This window comes from Acanthisitta chloris, unplaced genomic scaffold (genome assembly GCF_000695815.1).
Source record: "Acanthisitta chloris isolate BGI_N310 unplaced genomic scaffold, ASM69581v1 scaffold17507, whole genome shotgun sequence".
Taxonomy (NCBI): domain Eukaryota; kingdom Metazoa; phylum Chordata; class Aves; order Passeriformes; family Acanthisittidae; genus Acanthisitta; species Acanthisitta chloris.
Window position 1 is genome coordinate 1 of NW_008683441.1, and position 12,433 is coordinate 12,433.

The 12,433-nt window shown below is 46.7% G+C and overlaps 1 pseudogene; it reads right to left on the reverse strand.

The window, feature by feature from the left end:
- Positions 1-2,010: 2,010 nt before the first annotated feature.
- The window catches only part of LOC103806265, a 20,052-nt pseudogene continuing 9,629 nt past the window's right edge, over positions 2,011-12,433 (reverse strand).

Consider the following 12,433-nt stretch of genomic DNA (forward strand, 5'->3'; position numbering starts at 1 on the left):
GCTTCCAGCAAGTCCTGCCAGAGGGTGTACACCTGCCCCTGAGCTTAGGGCACATGGCCTCCTGCTTCATTTTCAACCACCTCCATGAGAGCTGGAGAGATACCAGATGGTCTGTAACTGTGTGCATTGAAACACAAATCCTATGCAGGCAGGAGGGGATTCACCTCTTGCCACCTGAAGCTTTCCATCTCTGACTGCTTCTTCAGCAGTAGGAATGTTTGAGTGGCCATTTTTCCTCTTCCCATCATTCACAAATTCTCTCTGTGACTTATTCCTTCCTTTTTACATCCTCTTGCATGTTCTGACGTGAATTTGTTTCATGGTCTGACGTAAATTTGTTTCATTCCACTTTTTTATTTCTCATTTGTTTTCTATTTCTGTTTCATTTTCATTGTCTTGTGCAAACTGGATCAGCACATTAAGCTGTCTGGGGAAAGAAACCCTCACTGTCCCAGCTGAATCAGCTGACCAAGTTGGACTCCCTCGTGACTCCACTTTCAGCTGGCCCAATGCACAGCAGTAGCTGTAGCAGGCAGGAACAAGTGGCCAGGGTGTATTGGGTGGCTTATAAAGTGCTGCCATTAAATGCAATCCCACACCCTTGGGAGATCATTCTCGTGCTAGCTCCTGGAAGAAGGCCACTTGGCACTGCCCCAGCCTTCTAAGCCACTCCCAAGTACATCCGACGCTGCTGCAGATGAACACTCAGTGGGTTCAGATGTCTGACGAGGCACAACCCTTCACTCTTGGGCAAATTATGCTTCCAGCAGTCTAAAAAGTTAAACAAGCCTCCCAGTCTGGCTTTGCCAGCACCTCTGTGCTAGTCAGGCATCCCCCATGCCCAGCAGAACACAGCGCAGTGGGTGTGGGCACTGTGCACAGCCCCCAGGGCTTGAACCCACAGCTTTGACTGTGCTTAACTTAGAAAGAAAATGACTCTCATTTGAACATCCACATCTGAAGCATCTAAAGTTGCAGATGTCTGCTTTATTGACACTGGTACAGCAGCAGAGTGGCAGAAAATGTCTGTGCTCATAAACAAATGATTACTTCCTACCAGTGTAGCTCTAGCTCCTGCAAATCAATCCACACTTGGAAAGATACTTCGTGGAAGTTCTGGTTAACCCAGAGGAAGCTCATTTTTCAGTTCCTAACACCACCTGGAAAGGAGAGGCTTTGTTTAGTCCACACACATCCAGGATGGGTCATTTGGTCCCTAAAGTCATCCACGTCGATGCACCACCCAGCCAGGATGTGTCAGTGGTGTCAGTGACCCTTAAGACCACACACCACTACGTGCTGTGCTGTCAAACTGATGGGTTGAAATGCAGAAAGACATCTGTTGGCTTTCCTGAAGTGTCACTTTGCTGTTGCACTGCTTAAACAACCACCACCACCCCCCTCTGGCATAAGGAGTACCCCAGCATTTCCAAAAGGGAGTGTACAGCATGGAAGGGATTCAAAAGATGTATATATTTGGATCCAATCTATCCTTGGATCTACTGAAAGCTTTAGGCACTACAAGGATTAATTTTTAGGCCTTCCAGAGCAGAATCCAGAACTCATGCCATGTGCCCACCAGGTTGCTCAGAGTCCCATCCAGCCTGAGCCTCAACACTTCCAAGAATGGAATTCCACAACTTATTTGGGCAACCTGTGCCAGTATTTCACCACTCTCATCACAAAGTAATTCTGCCTTATGTTCAACCTGGACATGCCCAGTTTCAGTTTAAAACCATTGCCCCTTGCTCTGCCACTACAGGCCCTAGTGAAAACTCTTTCACTGTCTTTCTTACCAGTCCCTTTTGAAAGGCCAGAACAAGGTCTCAGAGCCTTCTGTTCTCCAGGCTGAACAGCCCAACCCTCTCAGCCTTTCCACAAAAGCCCCTTTCTTCCAGAACTGTCCTTTCTGAATGGTGTTTGCACCCACTGGCAAGGCACAAATCTGCTGCTCGATTTGCTTGAGCAAACAGCCCAACTGCATCCCTGAATCCTGCAGTGAGGCCATACCTTTGCAGTAGAGCCTTCTCGAGCTCTAGCTCTGAGCTTGTTCACTTGGCTCTCCGCAACACCTGCCCTTTCCTCTGCCTCATCTATCTTATGATGTGCTTTTCTCAGCTTGGAGAGATTAGTATTGGCTTGTTCATCCTGAAATTGCAGAAGAAAAAGGAATTAAAAACTATCTGGTGCCATGCTGGAGCACAGAGCCAACTTTTAAACAGTTCTAAGAAGTGGTAAAGAAGCATTTGCTTCAGTGTAGTGACTCACAGCTTCCTCAGCTTGTCTTTTGTAGGATTTGATTTTCAGTTGCAGTTTGTCTATCAGATCTTGTAACCTTGTCATGTTCTTCTTGTGTTCTTCATTCTGGGGAAAGGGAAGGTGCAATTTTATGTCCTTGGGAGACAAAACACCAAGAGAATTGCTCTGTATTTGCCCCACCTGGACCGTGAGCTCTCTGACTCGCCGCTCGTATTTGCGGATGTTTTTCATAGCCTCTGCAGATTGTTTATGTTCTGCTTCCAGCTCAGCTTCCAGTTCTCGGATCTGGTGAATGAATCAACAATTGGCTTCAGCCCTCACAGAAGACTCAGAGAAGGAAGGTGTCATAGAATCACAAAATATCCTGAGATCTAGTGGGGAAGCGTCGCTGCCCAGGGCAAGGTGCTGGGACTAGATGATCTGTAAGGTCCATTCCAACCCCTAAAATTCTATGATTCTATGAGTTGGAAGGAACCCAAAGGACCATCGAATCCAACTCCTGCTCTGCACAGGACACCCCAACAATGCACCCTGTGCTTAAGAGCATTGGCCAAACAGGCCTTGAGCTCTGTCAGGCTTGGGGCTGTGACCACTGTCCTGGGGAGCTCTTCAGTGCCCAACCACTGCCACCCATATTTCATTCACCATATCACATACTAAAACCTAGGCCTGAGCAGGCACCACCAAAGTGTGCAATCATGCCTCCAGTTACTTCTCTGTCACTGCTCAGGCTTGTACCTCACTCAGAAATCAGGGGGTGAGAACATGCAGCAGTGTATCGTGTTTCACGGGCACTGTAAGTTGTAGTTGTCCTGAAACATTACCCACTGAAAGAGTTTCTCTATTACAGAAAAATAAACCCTAAAATAATCCAAATCAAAATATAAACCCAATTGAAATCAAGAAACAGATGTGTACAGTTTAGACCTGATATTTTTTTCACCTCCTGAGCTAGAAGCCTTTCTTTCAACACATCTCTCCATGGACAGCCAAGCTCAAAGCCTTGTAAAATTTCTAGGTCTTCTACAGATTTGGGATGCTTTTAGAAAACAAATCTAGCCAGCTGATTTTATTACACTTCGAAAAGCTGACTCAGAAGCTGTGCAGAAGCTCTGATTCTGCTTTCTTAGTCAAGTCAAAGCATCTGTCCATGTGATTCAGAAAACACCACTCTGAAGTCAGCAAGAGCTGCTTTCCAAGGGAGGAAATGCCAGTCTTCCCTTGCAATCTTGGTGCAAAAGTTCCTCAGTAGCACTGGCAGTTATTTATTTGAACATGATAGAAGTAAATACGATATTCCAACTCTGTGTCCTGACACCCACGCTCAGTGCTGGTACCCACCCTGGCCTCCAGCTTCAAGAGCTGCTTCTTGCCTCCCTTCAGTGCCAACTGCTCAGCCTCATCCAGACGCTGCTGCAGGTTCTTCACTGTCTGGTCCAGGTTCCTCTTCGTCCTCTCCAGGTGAGCACTGGTGTCCTGCTCCTTCTTCAGCTCTTCTGCCATCATGGCAGCCTTGGAAGGGAGATGAGACAAGAAGAATGTGAAAGAACAGTGCACACTGTGCACCACCTGAGGCTTCACTCCTGAGGTCCCCTTCTGACCACTCCTGCCAACCCATTGCCTGCTTCGCTTTTTGCCATGACATGGTGGCAGAAACATGGTAAGGAATTGTAGGAAAAAAGGTGGGAAAAGGCTACTTTGCTGCACACATGGAACTGGAATGACAGAAAGGGTAAATATATGTTCTGTCCTACTGTGCAGTCACCACTGTGACCTCCACTGCCACTTTGGTGCCACAGGGCACAGCCAGAGCCAGAGTGGGACCTGGGAGCCCTAAAATTCAAAGAGAAAAGCACAGTAATATCCTCACATCTGTGATTGCCTTCTTTGCTCTTTCTTCAGAACTTTTTGCTTCATTAGTAATGTCCTCTATCTCCGTCTGGATTTGTGCCATATCAATTTCAAGCTTCTTCTTTGCATTAAAAAGGCTGATGTTCTGTGAAGGAGAAAGAGAGGCTTTGGGTGTCTCTCTGATCTCTTACACAGAGAGAGCATCAATTACTATTTGTTCTTACTCCATGAATTTCTGGACCCAAGAATATGTCTTAGCAAAGCAAATTACCTGGGTGTGGAGGAGCTGCACACGTTCAGTGGCATCCAGAAGTTCCTGCTCAGCCAATTTCCTTGACCTCTCTGTCTGCTCCAGGGCTGCCCTTAGCTCCTCAACCTCAGCCTGCAGCAGGTTTGCTCTGCGCTCCACCATGGCCACCTGCTCCTTCAGGTCATCCTGAGTCCTCAGAGCATCATCCAGATGGATCTGGGTGTCCTTTGAGAGAAGCAAGAGAAATTTTAATTCCTCACAGTACTGCGGCTCAATGGCAATGAGCAAGGACCTCCAGGTCAAGGTGTCCTAAACATGAAGAGCCAGTTTTGTCCTAATGCATTTCTCAAATACTGTGCTTAAAAATAAACCAACCAGAAGGTAAACCAAGACCTTGAGAGCTCCCTGGATGCTGTGCAGGTGTTTCTGTGCCTCGGCAGCCTGGTGGTTGGCATGGCTGAGCTGGATCTCCATTTCATTCAGGTCTCCCTCCATCTTCTTCCTCAGCCTCAGAGATTCACTTCTGCTCCTGATCTCAGCATCCAAAACACTCTGCATTGTCTCCACAGTCCTTTGATGGTTCTTTTTCAACTGGTTGATCTCCTCATCCTTGTCAGCAATCTTCCTGTTGATTTCTGACTTAATCTGAGCCAGTTCTTGGTTGATGCCAAGGATTTTTACCTCTTCATGCTCAAGAGCTGCCTTTGAAAGATAAAGGGCCAAAACAAAGACAATTCAGAGAACATGATCATCGTGATGTTACTCAGTGACTTCACAGAAACTCCTCAGGTTTGTGGCAATCAACCTTGCACACAGCCACTGCCAGCAAGGAGCACAGAAAGCCACTCAGACTGCTCTCTTCTTTTTCCGGCAGCATTTAAACTAACTCACCTCTGCCTCCACCAGAGCTAATTGCAGCTCAGTTTTTTCTACTTCAGCTTGCTTCTTGGCTTTCTCGAGGTCTCTGATCATTCTGCCATTTTCAGTAATTTGTTCTGTCAGCTCAGCCACTTCCTCTGTGAGAGAAGGACAACATCAGCCAGTGGCAGCCAGAGGAGCTGAACGCTGTGCTCTGTTCAGCACCTCTTCTGCACATACAAATCAGGACACAAAGACATACATGCACACAGAGCTATATGTGTGTCTATATAAGGGCAGATAAAACCAGGTACAGCCAATTCATGCAGGATGAGTGGGACATCAGTGTGGTTTCACGGCCCTCCTTACAGAGCCTGTCTTGTCTTTGGATAGGTCACCAGGGTAACAATACAGGTCCTGTCACTGTGTGCTCAGTGCATCTGTAAAACTCCCTTTCACAGGCTGTGCAGGCTCCTGAGGGCACGGCCTTTATCTGGGAATGGCACCTCAATGTCTCTGCAGCAGAGAGTGGACAGCCAGGACATTTGATTTATTGGCCTAGTCACTTCACAAACTTGTCTGACAACTTTTGGTGAGACACTGACATTCTCCATTAGAATGGAGAGCAGAATAATCACAAATTTCTGCCTCTTGGTGCACCTCCTGCAGACAGGAGGGTGGGTGTAGAGCACACCTGGTTGTGGTAGGGTCTGTGAACAGCTAAGGGGAAGCCAGAGCCAAGCACGTACGTTTGAGAGTGCTGTTCTCCCGTTTGATTGTTTCAAGCTGATCCAAGGTTTCCTCATAGGTGTTTTTCACTTTGAAGAGTTCTGTGTTCAGTGAGCATGATTCTTTAGAGAGAGCTTCCCGCTCCAGCTGGCTCTCCTCATACTTTCCCTTCCATTCTGCCAGAACCTGAAAGGCATCACAGAACCACAGAAACATAGAATGGTTTGGGTCGGAAGGATCTTAAAGATCATCTAGTTCCAACCACTCTGCCCTGGGCAGGGACACCTTCCACCAGCCCAGGCTGCTCCAAGCCCCATCCAACCTGACCTGGAACACTCCCAGGGATGGAGCAGCCACAACTGCTCTGAGCAACCTGTGCCAGTGCCTCAGCACCCTCACAGGGAACAATTTCTTCCTAATTTCTAACCCAGCCCTCTGGCAGTGTGAAGCATTTACCCCTTGTCCTGTCACTCCAAGCCCTTGTAAATATTCTCTCTCTGTCCATTTTTCAGGCTCCCTTCAGGTCCTGGACGGCTGCAGTTAGGTGACCCTGAAGCTTCTCTTTTCCAGGCTGAACAACTCCAATTCTCTCAGCCTTTCCTCATAGGAAAAACATTTTGCTTCATTTCCTACCAGTACTGAAAATGTTATTTTATCCATGACTGTCTCCTCTACCAGATAAATACTGCAGTCTCTGAAAACAGGAGAAGTTCTTACTGCCATGCTCTAGAGGTGCTTGTATCTGTTAGGCTCAGCTTGACTTCAGCATTGTCTTACATAGGGAGTGTTAGTTTGGCCTTCTAGGAAGGCTGAACTTAAAAATACTGTGCTCTCTTATCACCTTATCAAAGTTCTGCTGTTTCCTGTCAAGGGCAGCTGCTGATGCGTTTGCTCTGTCTATGTCCACTGTCAGATCCTCCACCTCCCCCTGCAACTTCAACTTCACCTTCTCCAAGGAGGCACACTTGGAGTTCACAGTCCCTGCCTGCTGCTCTGCTTCCTGCAGACGCTGAGAGAGCTTCTTCCTTCAGGAACACAAATCAAACAAGCACACGACTCAAAAAGTCATTGCATTATTTATGTCACTTTCATTTAGAGTAGATACAAACCCCAAAGCTACTAAAAGTATATTCTGCACAAGATATGTGTGCACAGCTCCTCTCATCTACCACTCACTTGGCCTCCTCCAGCTCCTCCTCGCTCCCGGAGCAGGTCACAGTCGTGGCGAGCAGACTGCAAGGCACTGGCCAGAGTGTTCTTGGCCTAAAAATGTCCCATAATCTCAGGTATTTCTGTCAGCTGTGACCAGCAGGTACCCCCATGACATTCCACACTAGAAATGTGGTCACTGCAGCTTGGGCAGAAGACAAAGGGTTGGGGGTTACAAGTGTTCAGGCAGCTGCCTTCAGCTGCCACCAACTTTTCCCAACTCGACCACTAAGCAATGCTTTCACTTTGGCCTATGCTGTAACTCCTCTTCCCTGGGGCTGCAGAACCAAAAGGAATCATATAGACCATGGCTTCCAAATTAAAAAACATGAAAAAATTCACCAAAGTCCACTTTTACCATGTCTGAGACATGACACAGTGCTCACTGTGAGTAATTTCATTGCTTTAGACTCTAGGCAATACTTAAAAACCTCCCAAAGTGTTTTTTAAATGGACTGAGACCTGACACATTTTGCAGCCTTAGCATGTGCTTGGTAGTAAGCACTACCTTTATCTCTTCCTCTAGCTGCCTCCTGAGTTCTTCCATTTGCTGTGTAAGTGCCTGTTTGCTTCTGGACAGCTGCAACATTACAGCTTCTTTCTCTTTGAGATGATGGTTTAGTTCACCTGTGACAAGAGAGGACAAGTTCTCAGTATTGCCCAGATTAAGTTTCCTGAATAAATTCACATATTAATAATGACAGTTGACAAGTGAAGTCACATAATGTTGTTTATCTTAGTTGCTACTTTAATGTCTATACTTTTACCAATCTTATTTTATCATTCTCATTGTACATATATTTTTTACCATACCATCTTTATTTGTACAGTAATGCATGGTTTAGTAATGAAACTATGAGACAGACAGAAGCCTCCTTAGGAGCACATCTTTGTGCCTTCCTTACCAGACTCTGCCTGGAGCTGAGCTTTTTGTATCACCATCTCATTCATATTCCTCTGGTTTTCCTCCAGTTTAGCTTTCATCTCACTCATCTGGTCTTCCAGAGCACGGTGCCTTTTTTCCAGATTAGCCTGAAAGAGAAGAGGAACGTGGAATCTGTGTAGGTGTGTTAAATTCCCAGGGGAGAGGAATAGAATCATAGATGTTGAGGGGTTGGAATGGAGCTTAGAGATGATCCAGCCCCAACCCCTGCCCTGGGCAGGGACACCTCCCACCAGAGCAGGTTGCTCAAGGCTCATCCAACCTGGCTGTGAACACTGCCAGGGTTGGGGCAGCCACAGCCTCCCTGGGCAACCTGGGACAGTGTCTCACCACCCTCACAGGGAAAACTTCCTCCTGATATCTGGTAAAGTGTTTAACTTATAAACACCTTGGACTTAGTAATGGTCTCTGTACTGGTGGCCAAGTCATCAATCTCCATCTTCAGCTCACTCTTCTCTTTCTCCAGTTTCTGCTTGACGCGTTGCAGGTTGTCGATCTGCTCCCCGAGCTCAGCGGTGCTGTCCGCGTGCTTCTTGCGCAGGGCGGCAGCCGTGGCCTCGTGCTGCAGCGTGGCCTCTTCGAGGTCCCGGCGCATACTATGGCAACTCTGCCTCACGCTTCTTGGTCAGTTCTGTCTGAGCTGCTGTGGCCCCTCCTGCCTCGTCCAGTCTTCCACTGATGTCCTCGAGCTCACGAGTCAGCTCACTGCAGTGCTTCTCTGCTTTTGCCCGCGTGGCTTTCTCACTCATGGCCTCCTCCTCCAGCTCTGCCACACGCGCCTGTGCAGTGAGGGAATGGCACATCAGGAATTACGTAGGGAACAGGTGATTCAGTGCTTAGGTTAATGCATTTTTGTCACAGTAGGACACCAAGCCCCTTGTTTTGGAGACTATAAGCAAAACAAACTCCCTTTGAATTTCAGACTCAGAATGAGTTAGGTTAGACGGGTCCACAGTGGTCACTGGTCCCACCTCCCTGCTCAGGCAGGGCCATTCCAGAGCACATGGCTCAGGGTTGTGTCTAGATAGGTCTGGAATATCTCCAGTGAGGAGAATCCATGACCTCTCTGGGCAATCTGTTCAGTGCTTGGTCATTGCACAGGAAAGAAGTTCTTCCTCGTGTTCAGGTGGAACTTCCTGTGTGTTACCACCTGTGTTATTGGTTTGCAGCACTGAGCAGAGCCTGATCATCCTCTTGGCACCTCCTTCAGATACTTATATACATTGATGAGGTCCCTCTCAGTCATCTCTTCTCGGGACTGAACAGCCCCAACTCCCTCAGTCTTTCCTCATAAGTGTTTTGGCATTGTAGGCAAAGACTTACAGACAGGAAAAGAGCTATGGATCAACTCACGCTAATTTGAGATCACAGCTTTGTGCTGTATTGGCTTTGCACAGCCAGGTTTGGCAGTGGGAGGATACAGGGGTGGGTTCTGTGAGAAGCTGCTAGAAGCTTTGCCCACATCCCATGGAGCCAATGCCAAACTGTGGACAAGCATTATTCGTGTTACTACAGCTTAAACATGCAAACAGCAATGACAAAATAGTCACAAAGTCTCTTGCCTGCAATTCTCTGATCTTCTTCTGCCATTGGGTACCTGAGTTCTGCTGTTCTGCAGCTTTATTTTGCATCTGGTGAAAATCAAAATCTTTCCTGTGAAGGAAATGTTCTTTTAATAAAAGGAATATATGTCTGGTTCAAACCAAATATTAACCTTGCCAATAATTTTATTTCTCATACTTCCTTAATTTTTCATCTAAATGTTGTTTGTCACTCTCCAAATCCACTATGGTTTCCTGTGCAAGTTTCAAGTCTCCCTCAAGTTTTCTCTTTGCTCGTTCAAGATCCACACAAACTTTTCTCTCCTGTTCTAAAGCTCCTTCAACCTGTAACAGAAACACATATGAACATGACTGACAGAACAACTGAAGAATCTGCCCCTTCTCCCTGGGCTGAACATGCTCACATGGTTCACTTGCTGCTCCAGCTTGATCCTAGCCTTGGTGAGGGTATTCACTTTGTCCTCCTCACTCTGCAGGTCATCCAGAGCCTGTTGCTGAGCTTCTTGCAGGGCCTTTTTCTCCTTGACTAGCTTTGCAACAGTCTCATCCAAACCTGTCGCTGCTTCACTTAAATTTTTAACCTGTGGTAAGGCAAAATGCTAGAAGATGAGTAACAATTTTGGCTTTTATATAGGCAGGTGATCACATACAGGCAAAGAACTCCTTGCTAGACTATGAGAGACTTAATTAGCTGCATTATATGATCACACTATGCAATCTTTCTGCTTATGTATCTACCTTTTAGTAGAAAGATCACAAAAAAATACTAGACTCTCATTTTAGTGCATTTTTATATGCATGTGAGCTAGATTTCCTGCACAATAGAGGTAACCAAATTCCTCACCAGGCCCACAGATTTCCTAACACAACACTGTTAGTGCTCAAGTTGACTGGACCTTATATCCTACATATACACACAGCAACTGTTATTAACATGCAAACAGCAGAACTGAAAAGCACCTTGTTTTCTGTGGCATGTTTTTCCTTTTCAGCCTTGACCAAGGTTAACTCAAGGTCATCCATATCTTTCTTCAGCTCAGAGTACTCATCCTCCAGTTTCCTCTTCCTGGCTGCCAGATCAACATTAATCTCCTCTTCATACTCCAGCTTTTCCATTACCTCCTTTATTCTTGCTTCCAGCTGGAATTTTGCTTTGATCAGCTGGTCACATCTTTCTTCAGCATCAGCCAAATTTTCATTTTCCTTTTCACAGAAAGCAGAAATGTTTCATGTCATATGTTGGCACTGACACTTTCTGAAATCACCTGCTCATTAACTGACTGGAACACAAGCTAACAGGATGTCTTTTCAACCCTTTCTGACCACTCAGACCAAACTGATGCAATCTGAAGAGCCATAAATGGTTTAAATTACGTACAGTCTGTACTTGCAGCTGCAGATGCTTTTTCTCTTGCACCAGAGTCACCAGTTTTTCTTCCAGCTCTTTTCTCCTGGTTTCTGATTTAACCAGTTCTTCTTTCATTCTCTCAAACTCCTCCTTCATCACAGCCAGTTCTTTCTCAGTTTCCACACTTTTTAAGAGAGGTTTTAGCTTGAAGTACAACTTCATCCAGGGCCACTGCTTGACTTTCATGAAGGCACGGATGTTGTACTGGATGCAGAAGATGGACTCTCTGAAATCAAAGTCATCCATCAGTACTGTGGATAAAGCCCATCCCTGAGCACCCAAACCTGGCAGAAGACACACACACCTTCGGTCAAACATCTTTTTCAGCTCAAGCCTCCTGAGGTATCCCCTGCACAAAGCCTGGGTCCGTGTGATCAGCTGCCCTAAGCAGTCATCTCGCATCTCTTCCAGGACTCCCAGCAAACCTGCCTTGAAGAACACCTGCAGCCAAACAGCAGAGATCACTCACTGCTGGGCTTATAAATGCAGTGAATGATTCCTTACTGTGTGGAAAAATCAAGTGTTTACCTTAGTGTGTCCAAATTTGTACTGAGTATGATCTATCTCAATGGATGACAGCAACTTTTCACACGCCTTCTTGCTGTCAATAAACTTCCCTTCTGGAATGGCCCCAGCATTGAGAAGGCGATATCTGACACAATAAAGGACAAAAGCTCACCCAACAGTATCATTTTAGTGCACAGGATGCTACAAGAACAGCTGTCACTTTGAAGATACAGAGGAAGGCTCAGTCTGACTCACAACTCCAGCCCCAAATAGGCCAGGGCTGCAGGGAGAGGAGAGAGGGAATGGCCTTGAGCTGAGCCAGGGCAGAGGAGATGGTAGGGAAATGTTTTCCCTGTGAGGGTGTTCAGGCACTGCGATATTGCCCAGGGAGGTGGTGGAGTCACCATCCCTGGAGGTGTTTCAGAGGTGTCTGGATGTGGCACTGGAGGATCTGGTTTAGGGTTTAGGGGTTCCAGCAGGGACAGGTTAATGGTTGGACTCGATAACCTTAGAGGTCTCCTCCAGCCTTGGTGATCCAATGATCCTATTCTGTGATTCTAAATAGCAAAGCAGCAAAGAGCAGTGGGTCAACTCAGTAGGCTCCAAGGATGTGTTGGAGCCCTCACTGAGGCTGAGGGCATGGACAGTCTGTTCTCTGCGCCCGCAGGACTCTGCTCATCTGAGCTACAGTCATTTTCACTAATTTTTGCGCCAGCTCACTGGGTTAGCTGTAAAGTCAAAAACTGAATGGATGCTAAGCATAGGGGAACTGCTGCAATGAATCTGACCTCCTGTGTAAGCCACGGGTGGAATCCTCCCAGAGCCTGTTAGAGTAGTGGGGACTAACTTAGAGGTCC